Source organism: Fringilla coelebs, assembly GCF_963513975.1.
Source record: "Fringilla coelebs genome assembly, chromosome: 9".
Lineage (NCBI taxonomy): Eukaryota > Metazoa > Chordata > Aves > Passeriformes > Fringillidae > Fringilla > Fringilla coelebs.
In genome coordinates, this window is record NC_140067.1 from 16,024,030 (window position 1) to 16,040,054 (window position 16,025).

Below are 16,025 nucleotides of genomic sequence, written 5' to 3' on the forward strand. Positions count from 1 at the left end.
CTGTTTTGACTAGTTAGTAGCCAACTGTACGTCTTTAGACAATTTCCTCCAAAATAAGTGTATGTTAAAATTAACATACTTCTAATGCTTGCTTAACATAAACTCCATTCTTGTTTTTAAGAGATCTTTCTCAGAGTGGGGAGGACCTTCCCAGCACCCCCACGTCACCTCCCCCCAGTCCTTCCTCCTCTTTGTGACTGTTTATAATGTTCCTGTTTCCTGCGTGTCAACTGACACAGTTTTGCTTTAAAGTCTTGGAAGTTCATCTCTTTTCCATGTAAGGCATGTGAAATATATTTTGCATTTCTATTTGATTTAATAAATAAGATGTTTATATCTTCCTCTAATCTATTTTTTTAATGGGTGAAAAGTGTGTTTGCATAGTAAAAGCTCTGATTTCAAGTACCTCATGCTGAACTTGTTCTGTGCTGCCTGTACTCTAAGAAGTATGAAGAGGTATGAGTTGCTGCTCCCAGTAAATCCTGTAGGTATGTTTCTATCTAGAATGCAGTACTTCAGATTTTTTTTTTCATGTACACAATCTAAATTACCTACCTAAATGTTTTTATGTGGCTATCGAATTCTGCAGAACACATGTATGGCCCTGGAAGAAAAACCTGTGTTTGTTCAAATGAGAGGAAGTAGGAAATTGCCCATTCTGTTTGCTTCTGCCACTGTAACTCGTTTTGGTGAAGATCCTTTAGTTTTCCAATAAATTGACCTTTTGGAAACTGCTTCCAGTGATGGAAACTGAACGATGGCGTTTCTGGGCAGGCATGAAGCCTCTTGGTGTAAGGGAAGATGCTGACACCTGTGAAAGGCTTTACAGTCCTGAGCTGCCCTCTCTGGTAGCAAAGCAGGATGCCCAGGCACTGTACAATCGTGTCTGAGTAGGGGGGTCTGCTTTGTGGACTGCATTTTTAATAAAAATCTTACAGAAATAGCTCTATATGTGTTTCCATGGATGTGCAGAGCCATCAGTGGTGTATGGTTACATGAAAGCAGTGGATTAGATTGTGATTCCTTTACTTAAAAGTCAAGTTGACCAACGCAGGTGCTTCTATGGCTGTGGTGTTGACTGTCATTCTCATTTCTTACAGGATCTGGCTTTCAGACTTCTCAGTTCTCAAGACAGGGAGTTGAGCAGGAAACCTGACAGTCCCACATGTAACTGCTGCAGCTTGTTGTGAACATGACAAATGGGGCTTCTGTTGAGTCTTTGGGTTGCGACCCTGTGAGGGTGCTAAACATGAGAACAGAAGTCTCAGATTTGCTGAGGGATCTTAGTATTGAGAGCAGAGCCACAGGGCACAGTGGGCTGAGGGGAGCAGAGCCACAGGGCACAGTGGGCTGAGGGGAGCAGAGCCACAGGGCACAGTGGGCTGAGGGGAGCAGAGCCACAGGGCACAGTGGCACTGGGCTGAGGGGAGCTCATCTGGGCAGCTGTCACCAGTGTGATGCGATTGTTTTCTATGCAACAGATGGCCTCAAACCACCATGGACCATGGCACTGCTTTTCAGTCCAGAGCAAGGAAGGAGGCTAAGCATTTCCTGTCTATAAGCTGGGGATTTGTTAAGGGAGGTAAATTGCTTGAATGATTGTGATAAACACAGTCTTGCAGAAATTATGTCATGTAGAAAGATTCAAGAGGCAGAGGCAGTCTCATCATTAGCTGCATGGCAGAGCCGTGTCAACGTGTTTCTAATGTGTGATCCCAGCACAATTTGATTTAGACAGCAAATCATCATCAGTCTGGGCAGGACTAGAAGATACTTCAGGATGTCTTTAAGCCTGCCACCCTGCCTCATGCAGAAATAAGGTTCCCTAACTCATTACTGCCAGATGTTTGTCAATATTAGAATGGGTTAGACAGCGATGGAAATTCCACCCTCTCTAGGCAAGCTGTTTACTTAATCGTTTCTGAGTTAGAAACACAGCAAGAGAACTGCTAATGCTCTGTTTAAGCCAAACCAAATGGTTAGAAATATATTGACCTATTAGCTTGCAGAAGTACAGCCAAACAGACTATGTGGATATGCTGTGTGGATATGTTGCATCCCAAGCAGTTTGGGCAGACTAAACTTTAGGATTCCTTTGAGAAAAGCCCTGAGGGACAGCTTGCATCAGTTACAGATACAGTGCAAACAGTTCTGTTCTCCAGTGACAGCAGGGCCAACTACAGTGCAGTGGTTGGTCCTGCTGTCACTGGAGAACAGACTGGTCTGCCCTGTATTAGCCTAGAGACTGATAGCCTTGCCCTTGCAAAGCCTGGGTGCTTTGTTTCTTCAGAAAGACATTTTATGAAGGCATTTAAATAAAGTTTCTTGAGCAAGTTTGCTGTAGGAACATGCAAGTTGATCCTTAAGATTACCAAATTTGAAAGATTTGAGACTAATTCTGTAGTGATTTTGACCCTGGCATTAATCCCTTGCCTCCCTCTGTGAATTGATGAAATTACTGCACAAACTAATGATTAGCTTACAGCGTTACCCAAATGGTTGGCATTTCAGCACTACAGAAGAGTTACCAGTTTAGGCTGGCTGCTTGTGCTCATACAGCGTGTTCAGCACTTAAACCAAAGGCATCAAACACTGAGCTTGCAAAACCCTGTGGGTTTATGCTGTTACCAATTTCCCAGGACAGCAAATCATTCCCCATGCTGCTCAAGGAAGGGTACACTGTGTCACTGAGTACAGTTGTTCCTGTAGCAAAGATGAAGCTTTAGAATTAAGCTCAGAAAGAGATTTTCCAAGCTGATTACAAACACGCACTCATTCCATGATAAAAATCATGAGAGATGTTGTTTCTGGCTGAGATGCTGAAAATAGTTCCTGTAACTCAGCCAGGCATGGGTGCAGAAGTGGCAGCTCTGTAATGCTGCACATCAACACAATACAACTCAAGTGAGGATCTTTAAAACCACACAGCCTGGAGTTTAGCCAGGCTGCTTCTCTCTGCCTTCCCTGAAGAGAACAGCCCCTAAGCCCTTTTGCAATTACTATCACTGGACCTTTGTTCTGTCTTGCCTTCAACAGCACATTGCCCCTTGATGCTGGAGGTAACACAGGGTTATTGGCTTAATGACGACTATTTGGGAAGAAAGCCATCCTCTAAATTAACACCACAGTTGCTTGCAGGAAGTCTTCCAGCACAGAGCAGGTCTGTTCCCATAAAATGAACATGCTGTGCCCATAAACAATAAAATTTCAAGTTAGGACTGGGTTGTGTAGACCATTAGGAATAAATGCATGGACATGTTGCTGTTCTGCTAACCAGTTCTGAGTATTTTCACGTGGTTTGTTAAAATGGATTTTAAAACCAATTTTTCTAACACCACACTGCAGCAACTCTGGAGCCGACGTTGCTGGCCTGGGGAAGCCAGGCTTACCCCAGAGGGTGTTGCTGGAGGTGCTCTGGCAGAGGTGAGGTGGGAGACGGTCTGGGTGTTGTGGCTGCTGCCAGCACCCCATGGAGGGTTCACTCTTCTGGGGAAGCCAGATTTACCTCACTCCTCCTGAGGCATCTATGGGAGATGCCATACAAGAAAGAAATGTGCCCTTAACCACAAAATAGAGGGAATACTGTTGAATGAAACATGCAATGTTTGTGAAAGATGGGGATTGTGATAATAGGAGGAAATGCAGAATGAATGGGAATAAATGGTCCTGAGAGGAGGTAGAGCTCCCACCTCTGGCTTGAAATTTCAGAAGTTTAAGATAGATAAGTGTAAAATCTGGAATGCAAGTTACAAGTGCTCCTGCCTAGAGCCAAGTTCAAATTCTCAGGGCACCGTATGACTTTGCCATTTTTTTCCATTTTGTTTCCGGATGTCTGTCCCCTCTGCCTCTCAGAGCAGGGCCTCAGGGTGCCTGTGCAGCTGGCTGCTTACATGCTCTCCTTCCCCTCCTGCTCAGTGCCAGTGTCCGTGATAAGCTCGTGCTGGCACTTCTCCCAGCAGGGCCCTACCCGGAGCTGCAGCCCTGGCCTGCGGGGAAAGCCCGGCACTGTCAGGGCCAGAGCCTAATCTGGGAGCTGCAGCTTCCCCCGTGCAGGGACGGCCCCTGCCCTGGCTGCCAGGCGATACCGGCTGGGCCAGAGCTGCCGGCACAGCCGGGCTTGAAGCTCCCCCAGCTCCCAGCCTCCCGCTCCCAGATGGGTTGGGGCAGGCAGGGTCCTGTCCACTTCCAGCTCACACAGCTGGGGGAACCACATTCTGCAGCCCTCCAAGGAAGGGGTTGCCATAACATCCTTAAATTGTCATTTCCACAGGCATCCCCATGGCTCCTGCAGTTTTGTGTCTCAAGGGCTGTGTGCTTCTAACCCTGTTCAGGGAGGATGCAGAGAACACCTGATGATTGTCACAGCCTGTTCTGCAGTGAGTGCTTCTCCTCCACCCTTCTTGTTTTTCTCTGCCCTGGGTTAAACCTCTTCCTTCAGTAATCTGTAACTCCTGTTTCTCTCCTCTCAATCCTCTCAGTTTAATAAGTTTGGTAAAAGTAGTGTTGGGATGTGGGACATGGGCTGAGGCCTCCCAGTGAAGAGCCCTGACCCTGAGGATGGACACACAGCCAGAAGGAGTCTCCCCAGGAGTGACAGTGTCATGCAATGTCTGGTTTGCCCAGCCCTCCATCTGGCCAGGACTTCCTGGAGCCCTCCACAGAAAGGGAATTCTGGGGCCATTTTGCAAGGTGCCTTTGGTCTGAGGGCTGGTCAGGGCAGTGGCAGGATGTTGCACAGAGTCTGCTGCCCTCGTTTGCTGTTTGGCTTCTCTGAGGTCCAAGGCAGTGGTTGGTCTCCAAGCCCTCCAGTTTATTACCTATAATGAGAGTTTTATTGTGGAGCTCTTCCCACACTGTAGCTGCAAGAATGTCCTGTGGATGTAAATTGCTGGCAAGTGGGGACTCTTGAGTGTGTATCCAGGTCTGTAGGGCTGTAATGCACAGCAGAGCTGGAAACCAGGTGCCTTTCAGGGCCTCAGGTTTCAAGCCATTGAAACTGTGAAATGTGCTTAACAAAAAGCAAAGGCCAGCTGGGCTGTAAATTGCTCACTGTCAGTATCAGTTTGTGTATTTGAGACCTAAGAAAATGCCAGCATGATCTGACCCAGGAGAATGAGATAGGTTTCTAGCTGTCTTTGTACTAAAATCTCGTTAAGTAAATTGGCTTTAAAGTTGAGTGTGTGTGCAGTGGCGCTGTCCCTGCGAGTCAGCACTCGTGTGGATGAATAATTGTACTTGGGAATGTTCCTCAAACCTTCAGAGCTATCTGTGGCTGAGTGCATGTTCCTCTCACCACAGATTAGATTTCACCTTTCACAGCCTTCACCCAGAGCAGGGGTGTTTTCCCCAGGTGCTGCTGATCTGAAACCCCAGTGATTCGGTGTCATGTCTGCAAGACAGAGGTCAGCTCCAGGAGTCAACACAGGCATTGCACGAAGGAGCTTTAGCATGTCCCCTCTCAGAGACCTCTTCTTTCAGTGTAGGACCAGCAAAGCTGACAGGCTGCAGTTTTGAACTAGAACTCTGCAGAAGAGGTCTTAATTAAAACATTTTACTGAAGTAATTAAAAGACTGTAAAATAATCATGTAGACAGCAGCTACAGCATAGTTTGAAACATGCCTTTCTCCTCCCTGCCAGGAAGTCAAGTGAATCTTGGCCACATCTATCCCAGAACAGCAGGTATGCTCCCAATCAGGCTGTCTCCAAAGGAGTTGCCCCACAGAAGAATTACACCCACAGTGAAAGGTAATTTCAGAGGAAGGCAGGCAGGGTTATTGTCCTATGTACAGGTCCTTGTGCCTGTGGAGCTTTGTTTGTGTTTCTTCTTGCATTGATCAATCTTAGCAACATCTTTAACTCTGAATAGATTTGTTTAATTAAATGCTTTTAACATTCTTTAGCAGGGCTTCTAACTGCTGAGTGCCCCAGAAGAGCTAGCAGCAGACAGCATGGGTTGTGAAAGACTGAACAGCCTTTCTGGGGCTCTGAGGGTCCAAAAATGAGCATTTTAGCTTTACATTCTGCTGCTCTCTCCTCACCAGAGTGAGAAGGGGCTGGTAATGAAGGAGACCTCAGAGATGCAGCATTGCTGTGGTTTTGTTAGGCAGCAGTCGGTGCTTCCGACAGCCTGAAGGGCTGCTGCTATTATTAGCAAAATGGTGGTGATGGTGTGATTAGCTCTGTGCAAGACTTGAATTCAAAGAAGCTTAAAGGATGGACAGATGCACACTGGACTAGGCATTGGATATTATAAAACTATGTCAGTCCTGTGTGATGTGGGAAAAAGTGTGTAGATGCTGGTTCTCCGCTTGTTATCCTGCTGGCCACAGCATTTCCAGTGCTTAACAGCTAATGGGCCTCAGTGTGAGCTGCTGCTCCTCAGTACATGAGAGTGGAGCAGGTGGGGTGCCTGGGATGGATTTCTCATGCTGTGATGTGTATTGGGGCTGGGCTGTTTACAAGGACTTGGGTTAAAAATGCCCTGAGCCCCAAGATCATTGGCCATCAGCAGCCCCACTGCCTGCAGGGGTGTCTCTTCCTGTCAGTAACTGTGAATTACATATCTTGGGGAAGAAAAACAACTCTAAACACTCATTTTAGTACAAAAGTATTTTGCTGTGGTGCTGTTTAGGAGGCTTAATGTGAAATGCTTTGCTACAGGATATTGGGGATGATACAAGTTTTCTTGGTCTCAAGAGAATGCAAAGGAAATTCACGGGAGAGAACTCAAGGGAAGATTAACAAATACATGGGAACTACTTCTGCTGTGGTAGGCCCTGGCTTTTGCCCTGATTTCCCTGTGAGCTGCGGCACCTCCTGTCAGGAAGGGAGGCTCTCCCACAAAATGCCCTGGTGGAGAGCATCTTCCCATCAGGAGGCGCCACAACTACAAGGTGCTCATGCTGCAGGGCACACAGGATGGCCAGCAGCCTCGGGCACGGCTTCAATTCCTCCATCATGACACTTCTATTGCAGACTGGTTGGGATAACTTTCTGTGACAGGAAAGCTAAACTCCCTGATATTCTCTGTCTTGTTTTTTGTCCATCCTTCAGAGCACATACTTTTTCCAGACCAGCCAGCGGTGTCATCTGGGCACACAGGCACCGTCTGCTCAGAGGGAAGAAGCTTTACTCCTTGGTGTAAGCCACAGCCTTTGGTAGATACTGCTTTGATTGTGTCACACAAACAGACCCAAGCAATGGTACATGCTCCCTCTTTGGGGGCTCCTCCCTGGCAGGACCCCTCTCCTCCCCGCTGCTTGCAGGATGCTCCATCATGAGTGTTCTGAGCTTGGATGGCCTTCCAGGGCTGGCTCCGGCGTGGGCTCCTGTGTAGGAGACAAGGATGGGACTTCAGTCACTGCTGGCAGAGGGTATTTGAGTTCTACTCCTGCTCACAGAGGGGGGAGAAGGGACTGCCAGATACCCCCATTGTCGCTGATCTGTGCTAAAGACAGGCATGTCCCTCTGACACATGGAAAGGAAGGGATGGATGGCTGGTTCCTGGCTTTTGCTGATTTTGTCTCTGCAGAGCCCTGTCCATAAAAGGGCCCAGATGGGGCCCCTCCACCTCACCTACATGCTGGGGGGTGCTGAGGGGTGGGCTGATCTTAGGGCAGAATGAGCCAACCATTTCAGAACTCTTTTGAGCTGACTTAAAAATGCAAAGGTTTTTTCAGACCGAGCAGACAGAGACTCTTACTGTCTCCTGGAGCAGGCATATTTGGAGATGCAGCTCTTGTTTCCTTCTATGAGATTTTGCACAAAGGCAGTGGCAAAGTGGCTGTCAAAGACCAGGGGGATGGAAATTTCCTGTTTCTAATGTTGCAGGGTTGAAGTGAGACACAGCTTGTAAGATTAATGCAAAGATTATGAGGAGTTTGGAACTGGTCCTAACACATCACAGAAAGCAAAGAAGTCCTGCAGTTCCATGTGCTGACTGTTCCCAGGGCCGTTCTGCCTCTTCACTCACCTTCTGAAGCTCTGTCATACAAAGCATATGGCTGAATGAGCATCAGTGAAACAATCCTAAAAAACCTGGGGTGCTTCTCAGAGCTGCATTGCTAACTGGGGTAGAGGTGAACTGCTCCTGCTCTAACCCTTCTTAAAGGACTTTTTTCTTTTACCAAAATGTTTGTTCTGAATTCCTTTGCCTTCACATTCAAAATTAATTGAAACTTGTTTTTTTTCCAGACGCCTCTTTTGAAAACTGCAGACTTGAGCCATTGTGCATGGTAGCTCTGATTTCAACCTGCTAAAAGTTTGACAACAATATCTGCAGTTTTTATTTTCTCTTCCCTGTGGGTTTTGTGTTGGTTTCTTCTTTTTTTGCTGCTGATTTGGAACAGGAAAAATTATTCCTCCCTAATAAAATCTAGAGCAAACTTCTCATCTGAAGGAACCATTCTACTGCATCATCCTATTAGTATGTGGGGAACATTTTTTTCCTGAGAGGATGTTACTGTACATTTATTCTAACTTTATCAGAAAAAACCTACTCTCTAAAATTCAGGGCCGTTCTGGATATGCTGCCATCCTTCATTAACTAATTTGCTGTTTTACTGAAACCACAGAATTGTGGGGAGCATTTCTGTGCCAGGCCTTCTCAATGGGCTGGTTATGTTCAGGCAAGTGCTTAGTGCTGCAAGGGTTGTACAACTCCGTTCTTCAGCTTCTGTAAGTATCTTTTTACAAGTTCTAGGATCAGGATTTGTACCTACAAGGTTTTTACTTTGGTGCAGTTCTCTTAAGTAGTAAAGCACTGTGTAGGGGGTGTTTATTGAGGAAACACTGTGGCTTCACACTCCTGCAAGTGAAACTTTGTTTTATTGATTTTCACTGTTCAGGCATACCAAGAGAAAATACACTGTATACAATGTGGATCTTCAGATGCCATTTGGGGATAAATATTTACACGAGTTACAGGTAAAGAAACATGCTTGTGGCTGAAAAGAAAGTGCCATCTTTATGTTGTTCCCCTGCCTTTGCTGATCTGGCTCAGCCAGGGAAATAGCAATGAGCACCTGGCTGGTCAGCCCTGCCCTGGCACCTGGATCCAAAGCTACACAGGGAGCTGAGAAGGGAGGTCACTGCTTTGCTCTGCTCTGTGTGTTTTGCTGAAGAGGAGAGCCAGATGGTGTATTCATTCTGGGGCACGGAGCAGTGGACACTGGCCTGCTGGGAAAAGATCCAAGCCCATCAATTCAATTCCCATGAATGGCGAGCGCATCGATTTAATCCAAGGGCTGGAATTGACAATGCCATATCCACGGCTGCTGATATATAGCTTTGCTTTTCTTGTGACTTAGAGCATCTGGAAAGTAGCTTTAAACTAATGGCTTGTATGTCTTCTTTCAGGAGGGAGCTGGTGAAAGTTCATGCAGAGACAGTTGCTCTGGCACAGGCCTCATTAGGCTGGAGGAATCCTGAGCAGATTGGGAACTGCCTTGGTTTTGGTCAGCTTACAAATTTCTTTAATTTGCTGAAGGAATCAATCATACCTGACAGGGCTATAGGACTTCATAAACAATGTTAAGTTTCTTTTTCCCTATTCTTACTTAGATCTTCAGGCAAAGTACACATGAAGTTTTAATTCAAAACCCACATCCTACAGTTGATCTCCTAGGTGTCCCACATTTAACAACAGGTTGATTTGGTTTCTGTCTTTTAAAATATACATGGAGATCTCTGACCTTTTCACTTGAGCTGAACTTACATGATAAGTCAGGGTATGATCACAGCACAGTTCCAGTGCTGCTGCCTTTTACTGGTTTGACCAGCAGTGACATGGATGTCAGCAAAGGTCTTGAGACTTTCTACTTCAAATGTCTGTAAAAATACCTCTCCTACTGTTGCTGGCACAGCCCTGACTGTACACACAGGAACCCCACCTTCACTAGCTAGTAGGTGGTTCTGATTTCCCATGCTTCTGGAGCCAAGGAATTTTGCAAATTTTTTTCTGTAACTTGGATGGAAAGTGATATTTTGGTGTTTTTTTCTGTTATTGCTGATTTTGCTCTCCTCCTGGTATATATCTTGGAGAGTTTATACATCTTAATGCAATTATGCAAAGGGAGGTGGTGCCTAGAGGAAAGGAGAAAGTGGAAAAAATTATATAAGCCTCCAGAAATAACACAAAACCCCTTTTTTTTCCCCTGTAATACTGAAAGCCTGTTCTAGATGAGTAAATGAAAAGTGTTTGTTAGTAATACACTGAAAAGACAATATAAGTGTATGGGTGTCTGCTAGGAATGCCCACTGAAACAGGATTCCACCTCCAGAAGCACTGCCACCAGAGATTTCTGCTGGTACATCCAGGGGTTTTCCAGGGGACAGACACTGGGATGGTCCCTTTCAAAAGCCATCTGATGAATCACACTTTTCTGAGGCGGTTGTGGAGCAGTCTTTTGCTCTGCATACAAATTCCACCGAACAGGTGCAATGCAGGGAAAATTCCTTGAACGTAATACAAGGATAAAGCTATGGCCAGCCTAGCCCGCATCAGCTCCTGGGGCAGCCAGCTCCCACAGGGACTCTGCCCCACAGGGAGCCTGAACTGGCCTTTGCTTGTGGGTGTGGGCTGAGCAACCAGAGTGCCTGGGGCCACTGTGAGCCTTTGCCCACGGTGTGTCCATTTCCAAAACCTGGTATTTTGTGTGCAGGAATGCTGCAGGAGGAAAGTGAAGCCCATTGCTTCGTGGAGCACTAACCCTGGTGTTCTGGGTCTCTGGGCCCAACTTTATGTTGGATGTATATGTTTGCATTTGATTATTGCCTCTCATAGAAAAATGCATAAACAGATACCCCTCACACTGAAGCTGTTAGTTTGCCTGTAGCTGCTGAAAGGAGAAAGAAAAAGGAAGAGAGGCGCATCTCAGCCACAGGTTAGATCGGGTTCAGAGCCCATAACAAAACCAGTTCACCAGTACCCCTGTCTGGGAACAACTGAGCTGGGTGAGAATTGTTGACAGGAGGGGGGAGTGTATGTATCTCTTTTTTGTTTGAATCCTGATTTGACCTTTCTGTCACAGAATACTTAATGTACACTACTTAGAAGGTTAAAATACAAATCTTCATTGTTCCCTCCCAGAGCTACCTAAAATACTTCTGGGATTTGTGCAGGGGAATCTCGGCAGTGAAGGGGGTGAATCCATTAACCTAGCAGTACATGTCCCTTGGTAGCAAAATTAGGTGAGAAAAACTGCCTTTGAATCCCCCATCACCACAAAAGTCACTCCTGCCCTCTCTCAGAAATTCCCTTCAGGAGTGCTGATTCAGCTGTTTGTGTGACTGCACTTAAACTGTATGAAAGAATGAGATTTTCAAAAGCCCTCTAAAAGGGGGAAGTTGTGCATCTGTGCAGAAAAATCATGTTGTGCATCCACATTAAGATCTATAGTTGTGGTTATCTGCTCTTAAAGTGTTTCTGGATTGGGACCACAGATGAGGAATCTCGTTAGAACCGCGTGCCCAACAAATAAATGACCCTGGAGCACAGAGCTGAGTGAAATCCATGTTTCACAAGGATTTTTGAGAGACAGCCAGCACTGTTTTCAAAGTGCTCTCAAATATTGTGGAGGAAATGCTGACAGATACTGCAGTACTTATACTGATGAATATGCTCAGGCTCTGTAGAGCATCTCTACATTCATGCCAGGACTTGAGACCAGAGTAACAAGTGAAGTGCAAGAGGAGGAGGGAGGAAAAGCTGCTAATGAGCAGATGCTTTTATCATTTTCTGGATGAGCTGCTTTGACCTCAGCAGAAGCAGCGGTCTCCTGGCAGGCAGAGCTGCACTGCAGAGCAGAGCAGGCAGAGTTACCAGGGCACAAGTCATTTTCGGACCATAAAGAGAAGTTTCTTTCCCAGGGAAGAGCTGGGGGGATGTGAAACCTCCATTGGTGCCAAGGCACTCATATCCCTGACACCCTGAGAGTGCTGCCCTGGCTGCTGACACGTGGAGGGTGGCACAGCAGCCCCCTTTTGCAGTGAATAAACCTATCCTGTCTCCAGACCAAGACTCCAAAGTGAGTTTACCAGTACAATTATTGAACTAACAGAGTGTGTAATCATCAGACATTTCACAGAAATTGCAATATTTGTGTGTGAGGCTCCTCACTGTACATTAATTCAAAGCAAAACAAACGGGCAGCACAGAGAATCATTATTTTCAGCATTACATTTTCATGTTGCACTACATACAAAAATCTGATTCAGAAACATGTACAGCATATGTAAGTTTTATGAGCCTTGAACAGTAAAGGGTTTGCTGAAACTTCTGTCATCCTTGAAGTGCATGGGAAATAAGCATGAATGCAGTGTGAGAAAGAAGCTCTTGCTGTTTTCTTCTCTTACAGTTTTTGAAGGGTTTTGCATATATACCTTGTTTTCATAAAACTATGCAGCAGTTCCCTATAAAATGTCAGTAACCTGGAAATAAACTGTTACATGAAAGTTTGACTGTGTTCTATGATGTACACACTGTATCAAAGATCCAGCAAAACCACGAGCAATTTTCTCTTCCTGCACTATAGGAAAGATCCTTCTAGTCCTTCAGTAATACTCACCAACATAACAGAATTTAAGGGAAAAAATGTTGAGCACTCTCATAGCAGGATGTATTAGGCCATGTGGAAATTGTTCCTAGCATGAACTACTTTGGAAACACAGAAAAAAAAAAGTGAAATGTGATGTCAAATCATAGGCTGACATTCTGGTGATTCTATCACAAGCCTTGTAACAGTGTTTGCTGTACACCTCTGCAGCCTGACTCAAGACAGCATGAAAACTTGAGCTTTAAGTAACAATAAAAACTATAAATTAAAAATGGGAAAAAATACTGCTCAGTCACACTGAAAAGTCCAAGAATAAAACTTAAGAGCAAAGGCTCAGAAGTGGCCTGCAAGTGTAAATATATATACACACTCAACCTTTTTTGTCCTCTGCACCCCCACCTTTTAAAAAGTATTTTAAAAGTCTCTGTGACTCCATGGCAGTTTTGAGGAAGGAAGCACCAGGCGCATGGGCAGTCTTGTACCTCTGTGAACAGTTCCTGTAGGAAACCCATATCTGAGCCTACTGCAGCATGAAAGAAAAGGAACTGGTTTTATGCTCTTTCTGATACAGAAAGAGCAAAAGGTTTGAAAAATACTGACAATGAATATGTATGTTTGTGTTAGCTTGTTGTCTTGTTTGGCTTTTTTTCTTTTTAAGGAAAGAGAAAATTAGAAGGGAGCAAATGGACACATAATAAGCAACTGAAAGAAATGCTCCAGGGCATAAGTGGGCTGACTGAGAGGGAAAAAGCAATGACAGCTCCACTTCTGTCCCTACTCAGGGCACCTACGCAGCTCTGCCTCCCATTGTGGAGGCTACAGGGCAAAGAGCCCGACCAGAGTCCCACACACCTCTTGCAGCACTTTTCTGTGTGCTTAGATAATAGCTAGAGCTGGACGTCAAGGAGTGCAAAGTAAAAGCACGTTGTAAATATAAAAGGCAATAAGCATAATTGCTAATTTTTTTTTTTGTATTTGCATTGAAGAAAAGTAAAGCACTGCACTAGTAATTTGACAATTATTAAAGATCCTTTCTCCTCTAGGGCTGTGTCATAATGAATCTGATAGCCTGTCTCTATTCCCAACTAACCAGTTGTTGGCAAGCATGCCAAAAACCAACCCGAACCCCAAGATGGGTTTTGTTACCCTAACTTCAGTGTTCTACTGTGGCCCAAGAGTTACAGCAACGACTGTCTCTGGCAAGTACCCACTGCTGTGGTGGGATGCTGAGGAGGCTCCAGCAGGGCCACCCAGCGTGCAAGCTCCAGCAGGCCTGTGTTATGGCACATTTGGAGGCTTCTAGTCTTTCCTCTAAAGGAGCTACATAAAGAGGTTTGTTAAGTTTGGTTGATTTTTAATCTATATTCTAAGTGGGGTTTTTTTCCCTATAGGAAAGGAGAACATGATTAGTTTCTGCATTAGGATGTTTCCACTCCCTCCTGCTGAATTTTAGGGTATCTTTTATGCTTGTGTTCTCAATATATGCATTCAGAGAGCGTACTTGAGCTTTGGAAATCCATATTATGGCACTGATTTATGCTGTGATGACAGACATAAGAGCCCTGAAATCAGTGTGGCACTGGATGGTTACCATGGTTCTTCTGTGAAGCTGGGATGGAAGGAACTGCTTCTATGTTAATATCTAAAAAGAAACAAAGGGGATTAGATTTCACATTCTAGAAAGAATCAATGTAATTTTCATGTTCCTGCCCTACTCTCCATCATCCTAAAATGCAAAGAAGGCTACTTCCTGAAAATGTCGTGTCAGTGGACATCCATGTTAAATATATATATATATATATACACACACATACATATATATAGCCCTGCTGTGAACACTGCTTTAATGGTACAGGAGAGAGGTGCTGTTGGACAGATGTACTCCTGTAGGTTTAAACATTATGTCAGCCACACCTGCTCTGAACAGGGTTAATAGACAGCTTCCATCAAAGGCCAGAAGAACCCTCTCTCTTATTTTCAGTGAGATGTAAATCAACTCCACTGCAATTAAACTGTGTTACTGTTAGGCCTCCACAATTGTTGGTACCTGGTTGCTAACCACTGTTAGCAGTGATTGATAGTTATTTGACAGAATTTCTTCAGGTTTTAGACAAAGCTTTAAAAGGAAGGGCAGAGGAAAACACAGTAGTTGGGAAGAGGAAGAGAGGGTGTGAGTAGTCACCATACTGAACTGCAGAAGAACTGTATTTCACAGTAACTGTGCTGCTGTTTGTTCTTGGAAAAAATCACTTATTGTTCTCTTATCCCTGTACTCCTCTGAAGAATCTACAAAAAAAAAAAAAAAAAAAAACCAAAAAAACCAACCAAAAAACCAGAGAAAATAAACCCAAGGTAACACTAGAACATGAATACAAGAGCAGAATGTAATTGTACAGGGAGATTCTACACTGAACTGAAACATTCATGTTTTGATCATTGAGAACAAATGAAGTACAATGCTGGTCTGTTCCCCTTCTCTTCTTATATCTCCATTTTGTTTTACTTTGCTTAGCTTAGATTTTTTTTCCTTTTTGGAGTCCTGCAGGGGGAAAAGAAGGAGTCTTTGTTTTAAAAAGTCTGAAACCAACAGTGGCCCATTGATCATAATTAAGTCTAAAATAATACGCTTTTGCTGACCTGTTTGTATTGAATCCAAAAAATTGTATGTTATGCCCACTGTAGTCTTGATCTGTTCCCAGATCCAGTTTCTTCTCCTTGAGCTTCTGGTTGTGGGACAGTAAGCCCAAATAAACCTCTGTGTTTTCAGGGCTATATTTCCTCTTCTGTATGAAACCAAATTTTTCATAATCAGGTGTTCTCTTTGGCACATTTCTTTGCCAGATGCCTGTCCCCATAACAACCATCTCTGTTGTCAATAAGTTCTTCAGACCATGAAAGGGACACGCAGGACAGCAGTAGTTTTCACAGGAACACTGGAGAATTGCATACAAATTTCAAGTAATCTTAACATGATGTGCATGGGCCCAGTTCAGAACCTTCTGAAGTCCATATGAAACTGCTGATTTCAATGATCACTCATGTCTTCAGGGGCTGCTTCTTACTTTTTGAATACAGATTTTTAACATGACAAACTATAGAGGCTTAACCCTGTGACCCTTAGTAGTCTAGTATAGTCTAATGAGTAATTTTGCTGATGATTAGTCACAGAATAGATGTGCTTTAAGAGAACAGTGGAGAGATTCACAAAGATACGTCTTTTGATAATTTCCTACGAATGAGGAGCGTTAGGACCTGCTTCTGCCCATTCTCAGTCTTGGTCTTTAGAGACCCCCAGCATGCATGCAGGCAGCACGCATAGCCTGATCCCGCTTCTAATGACGTGCGCATAGGGAAAAATCCTTCAAGGCTCTCCCAGCACTTGTCCCCCAGACTGCTCATGTGACTCACCAAGCCGACTGGCGTGGAGCTCACTACCAGCTCATATGCCCGGACACAGAGCAGAGGACACA